Source organism: Lontra canadensis, unplaced genomic scaffold (genome assembly GCF_010015895.1).
Source record: "Lontra canadensis isolate GAN:19392208 unplaced genomic scaffold, GSC_riverotter_1.0 scaffold59, whole genome shotgun sequence".
NCBI lineage: Eukaryota > Metazoa > Chordata > Mammalia > Carnivora > Mustelidae > Lontra > Lontra canadensis.
Window position 1 is genome coordinate 501,720 of NW_022631053.1, and position 9,584 is coordinate 511,303.

Genomic DNA, 9,584 nt, shown 5'->3' on the forward strand with positions numbered 1-9,584 from the left:
CTACCACTCTGACTACCTGTGTGCTCGCTCTCTCTCTCTCTGTCTCTGGCAAATAAATAAATAAATAATAGACTGTTCTAAAAATGGGCATGCAAAAGAGGCAGCTGGTAAAGGCTTAGAAAAAAGTGAGGAACATGTTATTGGAAAGTGGAAGAAGAAAATCCTTCTCATGTACTGGCAGAAAGTTTGTGGAGTTGTCTCCTTCAGTTATACAGAAAGCAGAATTTGCAGATTTTGAACTTGGATACTTAGCCAAGGAGATTTCCAAGAAAATTATTAAAGGCACAACCTGGTTTCTCCTTGTTGCTTATAGTAAAATGCAAGAGGAGAGGGAATATGAGGGAAGAATTGTTAAAGAAGAGGGAACCAGGAATAGAGGATCTGGAATCTTTGAGCTGACAACATTTATATGTGATTTTGGACTTTTGGTTGATGCTGAAAATGGAATGAGAGAACCACAGGAGGAGGTAAATGTATTTTGCATTTGGGACAGAGAGAATCTTTGGAAGCCAGAGGGTAGACTGCAGTAGGCAGAATTTCTAAAGTAACTCCCCAAAGATGACTTGCCCTACTCTCTGAAGTCTATAACTATGACGAGTCATTACACTCATGATTAAGTTTATATGGCACAGTTGAACTTAACATAAGGAGATTATGTGGGTGGGCCTGATTTAATCACATGAGCTCTTAAAAAAGAAAGCTTTCTTCCACTAATGACAGAAAAGAAAGTCAGAAAGATTTGAAACTCAGAAAACTCAGTATACTGTTACTGGCTCTAAAGATGAAGTGCCACCTTGTATAAATCCTGACCTGTGCTGCTTACCCCAGACATGAATGTATTCTACACCAATGCTGGCCTCCTCCTGTATGGCTGCTTCCTTTCTTTGCAACCCATTGTAAGGCTTTATAAATGGTAAAGGGAAAGGGGGGAAAAAAAGATAGCAATGCATAAGCAACAGAAAGAGACCACAAGGAACTAAGAACAACTCCTTGCAAACAGGCAAAGGGGGCTCTTAGTCCTGTAACTAAGGACAGAATGGCCTTAATTTAGCCAACAACACAGATGAGCTTCAAAGAGGACCTCAGACTCCAGATGAGAGCACAGCCAGCTGAAACCTTGATTTCAGCGTTGTAAGTCTGAAAAGGGCTCAAAAATGCCATCCTTGACTTCAGACCCACAGAACTGGAGGATAATAAATTTTGTTATTGTTTTGTTGTTGTCTTCATTGGTTTAACAGATCAGTTATTTAATGAGGTTCTTTGTAAGAAATGTAGAACACCAGTTTCTAAAGGTAAACTCCATTTGTGGGAGAAAACACAGAGCAAAGTTAACCCTGGAGCTGAGGAACAGCTTTGAGTTTCGGCAAAATTTGCGAGTCCACAGCTTTCTTTTTTTTTTTTTTTTAAATTAACATAGAGTGTATTATTTGTTTCAGGGGTACAGGTCTTTGAATCACCAGTCTTTTTTTTATCATTTTTTAAATTTATTTTCAGCATAACAGTATTCATTGTTTTTGTACCATACCCAGTGTTCCATGCAATACGTGCCCTCTCTAATACCCACCACCTGGTTCCCCCAACCTCCCACCCCCCCCACCTCTTCAAACCCTTCAGATTGTTTTTCAGAGTCCACAGTCTCTCATTGTTCACCTCCCCTTCCAATTTCCCCTAACTCCCCTCTCCTAACTCCCCAAGTCCTCCATGCTATTTGTTATGCTCCACAAATAAGTGAAACCATATGATAATTGATTCTCTCTGCTTGACTTATTTCACTCAGCATAATCTCTTCCAGTCCCGTCCATGTTGCTATAAAAGTTGGGTATTCATCCTTTCTGATGGAGGCATAATACTCCATAGTGTATATGGACCACATCTTCCTTATCCATTCATCTGTTGAAGGGCATCTTGGTTCTTTCCACAGTTTGGCGACCGTGGCCATTGCTGCTATAAACATTGGGGTACAAATGGCCCTTCTTTTCACTACATCTGTATCTTTGGGGTAAATACCCAGTAGTGCACAAGATCCTAGCAGACAGGATCCAACAGCACATGAATCATCAGTCTTACACAGTTCACAGCACTCACCATAGCACATACCCTCTTCAATGTCCATCACCAAGCCAGCCTATCCTCCCACCCACCCCTCACCCACAGCAGCCCTCAGTTTTTTTTTCCTGAGATTAAAAGTCTCTTATGGGGACGCCTGAGTGGCTTAGTGGGTTAAGCCTCTGCCTTCGGCTCAGGTCATGATCTCAGGGTCCTGGGATCGAGCCCCGCATTGGGTTCTCTGTTCAGCAGGGAGTCTGCTTCCTCCTCTCTCTCTGACTGCCTCTCTGCCTACTCATGATCTCTCTCTGTCAAATAAATGAATAAAATCTTTAAAAATAAATAAATAAATAAATAAAAATTTTTTAAAAAGTCTCTTATGGTTTGTCTCCCTCCCTGGTCCTATCTTGTTTCATTTTTCCCTCCCTTGCTCTCCCGAACTCCCACCCTGTCTCTCAAATTCCTCATATCAGAGAGATCATATGAGAATTTTCTTTCTCTGACTGACTTATTTTGCTTAGCGTAATACCCTCTAGTTCTATCCACATTGTTGCAAATGGCAAGATTTCAGTTTTTTTTTCAAAGAAAAAAAATTTTTTAATATTTTATTTTTTATAAACATATAATATATTTTTATCCCCAGGGGTACAGGTCTGTGAATCGCCAGGTTTACACACTTCACAGCACTCACCATAGCAAACACCCTCCCCAATGTCCATAACCCTACCCCCCCAAACCCCCTCCCCCCATCAACCCTCAGTTTGTTTTGTGAGATTAAGAGTCACTTATGATTTGTCTCCCTCCCAATCCCATCTTGTTTCATTTACTCTTCTCCTACCCCCTTAACCCCCCATGTTGCATCTCCTCTCCCTCCTATCAGGGAGATCATATGATAGTTGTCTTTCTCTAATTGACTTATTTCGCTAAGCATGATACCCTCTAGTTCCATCCACGTCGTCACAAATGGCAAGATTTCATTTCTTTTGATGGCTGCATAGTATTCCATTGTGTATATATACCACATCTTCTTTATCCATTCATCTGTTGATGGACATCTAGGTTCTTTCCATAGTTGGCTATTGTAGACATTGCTGCTATAAACATTCGGGTGCACGTGCCCCTTCGGATCACTACGTTTGTATCTTTAGGGTAAATACCCAGTAGTGCAATTTCTAGGTCGTAGGGTAGCTCTATTTTCAACTTTTTGTGGAACGTCCATGCTTTTTTCCAGAGTGGTTGCACCAGCTTGCATTCCCACCAACAGTGTAGGAGGGTTCCCCTCTCGCTGTATCCTCGCCAGCATCTGTCATTTCCTGACTTGTTAATTTTAGCCATTCTGACTGGTGTGAGGTGATATCTCATTGTGGTTTTGATTTGTATTTCCCTGATGCCGAGTGATATGGAGCACTTTTTCATGTGTTTGTCGGCCATCTGGATGTCTTCTTTGCAGAAATGTCTGTTCATGTCTTCTGCCCATTTCTTGATTGGATTATTTGTTCTTTGGGTGTTGAGTGTGCTAAGTTCATTATAGATTTTGGACACTAGCCCTTTATCTGATATGTCATTTGCAAATATCTTCTCCCATTCTGTCATTTGTCTTTTGGTTTTGTTAACTGTTTCCTTTGCTGTGCAAAAGCTTTTGATCTTGATGAAGTCCCAATAGTTCATTTTTGCCCTTGCTTCCCTTGCCTTTGGCAATGTTCCTAGGAAGATGTTGCTGTGGCTGAGGTTGAAGAGGTTGCTGCCTGTGTTCTCCTCAAGGATTTTGATGGATTCCTTTCTCACATTGAGGTCCTTCATCCATTTTGAGTCTATTTTCGTGGTGGTGTAAGGGAATGATCCAATTTCATTTTTCTGCATGTGGCTGTCCAATTTTCCCAACACCATTTATTGAAGAGGCTGTCTTTTTTCCATTGGACATTCTTTCCTGCTTTGTCGAAGATTAGTTGACCATAGAGTAAGATTTCAGTTTTTTGATGGTTTTGATGGTTTTTTGTTAGTTTCAATGTTTCCAGAAAAGTCCACAGCTTTCTGACCAAACTTGCACTGCTCCATAACCTCACATTTCTCTTCTTCCCAGTTGAAGATCTCACCTTCCTGGTGTCTAGGTTTACACAGCTTCTTCTTGAAATAAGCATCAGTGAGATGCTTGGGAATTTTCACACTACTGATAGCAATTTTGGTGGAGGTGGCAATGACAGATTTCTGGTGTGTTCTTCGTAGAAACTCGATTGAGGGTCAGAGGTCCAGTCCCAAGTAACAAGCCACACTGTTCCAATGCTTCAGGAAAACCACCCTCTTGCTCCTGTAGAGTGCAGTGAAGATGATCACAATAGTGACAGGAGAGGCACCTTTGTGGCTCAGTCCGTTAAGTATCTGCCTTCTGCTCAGATCATGATCTCAGGGTTCTAGAATCAAGCCCTGAATGGAGTTCCCTGCTCAGCAGGGAGTCTGCTTCTCCTTTCTCTCCCTCTGCCCTTTCCCCCACTCATGCTCTTTATCTTTCTCTATCTCTCAAGCAAATAAATAATTTTTTTAAGGGTGCCACCAATGATGCTAGCTTGAAGTTTTCTCACGCGTTGCCTGAAATGTTTTTTTGCCATGGCTCAAAAGCTTTCAAACCACATCTTCAGTAGGATAATACCTAGGCATTTTGGGAAGTTTAGCCACTCAGGTACCACGGTTCTTGTCACCACCAGCTGGTTTTGTGACAGTAGCAGGAACCTTCTCCTTTTTCTTTTCAACTCTGGATTTAGCCGCTGACTACTTCCTGTTGTACATAGCCTTTCTGAAATACATAGCCCTTGGGAAATATCTGCCAATTCCTCAGCTAGCACAGGGCTTGGGCTGTGGTGGGGCTTCCCTTCCTTTGATGTTTTAGCTTTGAGTTTACCATTCTTCATCCTGCCACCAGCATCAGCCATCTTGGCTTCAGGTTTCTTCTCCTTAGTATCTGCCTTCTCAGCTCTTTCACATGCTATCTTGCAAGGGGGGAAAGAATGGTAAATTTTGTTGTTTTAAGACATAAAGTTTGTGTCTTATTTTGTTACATAGCAATGAGGAATTTCATAGGGTAAATATAGCCAAGATGATCATGGAAAACAAAGTTGCAAGAATTGACTAGCTTATATAAAGATTTAGTTTTTTTAAAAACAGATTTTATTTATTTGACAGAGAGAAATCACAAGCAGGCAGAAAGGCAGGCAGAGAGAGAGAGGAGGAAGCAGGCTCCCTGCCAAGCATGATCATGACGTGAGCAGAAGGCAGAGGCTTAACCCACTGAGCCACCCAGGCCCTCGTAAAGATTTACTTTTAAGCTCTATTGTTAAATAAACAGTCTGGGTTGGGACAAGGATAGAGAAATAGAAAAATGGAACAGGCCAGAGGGCTCAAAAAGTTCACAAACACAAAGCGATCTGATTTGTAACAAAGCTGGGGGAAAGATGAACTCTTGAATGAATGTTGCAAGGAAATTTGGATATATAGATAAAAAAAAATACTGACCTCCATACAAAAGAAAAATATTCTTCATGGATGGTCTCTCTAAGTGTGAAATGTAAAAATAATATGAAACAAGGAATAAGAAAATAGCTTCACATATTGACAAAAGCAAATAATTGTTAAATAGAAAACAGTAAACACTAATGAGGAAGTAGAGGAAGACTGCATTAGGGTATAATAAATAAACCTGTTTGTCCAAAGTAGGGTTCAGCAAATTTCAGCTCCCAAGCCAGTCTCTTATTTTATGTAAACAGACTTTTTTTGGAACTCACACACATCCGTTCATTTGCAGGTTGTGGAGGCCTGCTTCAGGGCTGCAATGTAGCCGAGGAGCATCTGGCTCTAGGTATCCCAAACAGGCCAGGTTCAGCCACTCACCACCGACGATATCCAAAGGCAGAGAGACAAGTGATGGTGAGACAAGAAAGGAATTTATTTCAGTGAGGTCAACACCAGAAGACAGCAGAATAACATCTCAAAGACTGTCTCCAAAGTGCTAAAAACACTTCTTGGTTTATAGAAGGGAAATTTGGGACAAAGTCAGTGGGTATGTGCAGGTGGGCAATAAAGTCAGGTTGATTGTTGTTTTGGGGTAAATCACATGGGATCTTGCTGGCTCATGTTATTCTTTACTGCTTGAGGAAGTAGTTTCAGTTCATATCATGGAATGCTTTGCCCAAAGAGTCTTTGCCTGAATTCAGAGATAAGCTGAAAAGAAAAACTTAATTAGAAAGTACAGACTAGGGGCACCTGGGTGGCTCAGTGGGTTAAGCCTCTGCTTTTAGCTCAGGTCATGGTCTCAGGGTCCTGGGAACGAGCCCCGCGTTGGGCTCTCTGCTCAGCAGGGAGCCTGCTTCCCCCTCTCTCTCTCTCTCTGCCTGCCTCTCTGCCTACTTGTGATCTCCGTCTGTCAAATAAATAAATAAAATCTTAAAAAAAAAAAGAAAGAAAGAAAAAGAAAATATATTGGTAATAGAGAGGGAGCAGTAAAGAACTGAGTAAATTTAGATTTTGTCTGAATAGATTATAGATGATGGTGGGGCTATTTAGATAACTCTGGGCAGTGGAGTAAAGGTACACTGGGTGCTCTCAAAATGAAAATCAAATTAAGGTTGTGAGTCTTCAGTTAAAAAGACTGAGTAAAACATGTTGGCTCGATCTAGAACAGCAAAGTAGGTGTCCTGAGGTTTTCAGATGGCATCTATCATCTGAATAATATCAGAAATCTTAATGGCAGAAACCTGTGCATTTAGGTTATGATAATCAAATGTAAATCTCTATTCATTGGCAGCCAGTTTTAACACTAGCCAGACAGGGCTATTAAAAGTTGAGATGGTGGGCCTAGTGGTATCCAGTATATCACCAATGAAGGCCCTTTGTATCCTGATTTAGCTGATATTGTGGTGTACTTATTGTTTTCAACTGAAAAAAGGCAGTTGGACAGGTTCCCTTTTGGTGGTTTCCACAGGAAAGGCTAGGAATTTGGGATTATTCCAACAATCATGTTGGGATTAGTCCAACAATCATGGTTGGTGAGGACATTCATAGCAATACTAGCAGAAAAGAAAACCGGAAGGGCCACCACCACTGGCAATTGCTTTAGAAATATATTATCAATAGACACATCTAGTTTAATTTGTTTTGCCTGTTATGCCCATAAGTTATAGAAGGCTCCCTTGGGGAATATAGAAGGGTTGCCTAGAATTACTGTGACTTGGGCTTCTGAGTCTAAATAAAGTCAAGAATGCCTGGACCTTTAGCAGTGGTCGTAGCTAGTGCCCTTAATGAGTGGAAGTCTGTGTCGCTGAACACATGCATAACCTCTATCCTGCCACCACAGCCACTTTGTTCATGAACCCAGTGGGTGATGACTGGAGTGGCTGGGGAAAGAGGCTGACAGGTATACACAGAACAGGTCATCCTAACTACACAATTATTAAAACCCTCTTCTGCCAAGGTGCCTTGAGACACTCAGTCAGTGAAGCATCCAACTCTTGATTTCAGCTCATATCATGACTTCAGGATCATGGAATCAAGCCCTGTGTTCAGCTCTGCACTCAACAGAGAATCTGCTTGAGGATTCTCCCTCTCCCTTTGCCCCTACCACCACTCACTCTCTCTCTCTCTCTCTCTCTCTCTAATAAATAAATAAACCTTTAAAAAAAAAAAAAAAAAACCTCTTCTGCTGAGGTCACACTTCAGTGAGCATTCACATGGGACACAAATATCTTCACATTTTTTGCCCATTCATCAAGTTCTTTACACATACTTCTCCTCCAAATGACCTTCACTAAATATCCAATCATTTCCTTCCAAGTCCCTGACCACTCAGCCATGCTATTGGCCACAGCTCACAAACTGGTATATAATTGCATATCTGGACATTTCTCATTCCAATAAAAGGGAACAAACAGGCACACTATTCAAAGTTCTGCCCACTGAGAGGATTTCCCTTCACCACTGTCCTTTAGGGATATCTCAGAAAGGGGTCATTGTGTCACATGTTCATTTTTGGCTGGTGCCTGGATATCTGCAGAGTGGTCCATCTATAAACCAGACCCAAGTCTTCTCTTCTTCTGACACTTGAATATAAGGAACGCTTATGAAGCCATAGGTCCAGGCTGGAAGAGAGAAGGCAATGTAGCAGAAATTGGAACACCAGGAATTTGGGCCACTTCGTGTGAACTACTTGTGCATTCAGTGCCTACTTAGGCCTAATCATGTACATTAGGTCATAAAATAACTTGAAGTCGTGCAGTATCATTCAATCTCTACTTAGGCCCTTAGCAGGCTAAGAGTTGTCCCAAAAGGAAAGTAGTTACCTATAGATGCTGGCAGGGTCTTGCTCCAAAATCTTAAGGCCTGCACTGTGATTCACAGATGGGGGCCAGAGAAAGTTTCCAGAAAGGATCACTATCTGCCACTGATGCTTCAAGCACCGTTGGATATGGTGGATCACATGGCCCACACAGAAGGACAGCTTGAACAATATCCTGGACCTGCAAAGAAACCCTCTGAGCTGATCTGAAGTTACCTTTAGCTCACTATAATACTAAGATCTCCTATTTTTGAACATACAATGTATGTGCTAGCATGTTGATGTACTAAACATGTGCTAGCATGTTGATGTACTAAACATGTGTGACTGAACCAAAAGGGCCTGTGTGAGCTCCATGCCCCACTCCCATACATGGAATAGAAACTTCCTGTACTAACCCATAGGATAACAGTGCTTTGAGAGCTAACTGTCTCCTTGCTTGAACCAGTAATAAAACATTCTTTGCTTTTTACATTTCCTTGGGTTATACTCCATTCAATGCAGCCCAAGCAGTGAACCCACCTCCCAAGTTCAGCTACAAATAGATCCTCAGAAGAGATTCAAAGGAAGAAAAAAGCTCAATGCATAAACGAGATTACTGATACACTGATTATAATAACCAAAACCTGGAAATAACATAAGTGTCTCAGAATAAAATAAATTTAAATGTTAGACTATTTTATAATAATTGAAGCAAATTTTAAATAACAAAAGAAAGTACATGAAAAGAATATAATAAGACTAACTGGCAAGAAATACAAGTACCTGGTGCCTCAGTTAGTTGAGCATCCAACTCTTGATTTCAGCTCAGGTCATAATCTCAGGGCTGTGAGATCAATCCCCACTTGCACACACTCTCCCTTCTCTCTTTCTCTTTCTCTCAAAAGGAAGGAAGGAAGGAAGGAGGAAGGAGTTGTCTAAACACAATAAAACAACTATATGAAATGCACATGTATAATAAAGAAATAAAAATAATTATGTATTAGGAAAGTACTTACTGCAAACTAGCCTCAGCTAAGGCTAATTTCAGCAGAAAATACCTTAATACAAACTGTCAGCTGGTTCCTAAAATCACTAGAAGGGCTAGAGAAACAGATGATGTTTAAGTTTCCAAGGGCACCAACAACAACCCTGCCACAGGACTGGTCTTGTGAAAAAACGGCTACCACAGCCACTAGCCACCGCTGCTGTCAAGCGCTAAATGCTAAGAATTTGATGA

At 41.2% G+C, this 9,584-nt stretch overlaps 1 pseudogene; it reads right to left on the bottom strand.

Annotated features, from left to right (window-relative positions):
* Positions 1–1,243: 1,243 nt before the first annotated feature.
* LOC116878749 lies at positions 1,244–4,845 on the bottom strand (annotated as a pseudogene).
* Positions 4,846–9,584: the final 4,739 nt, after the last annotated feature.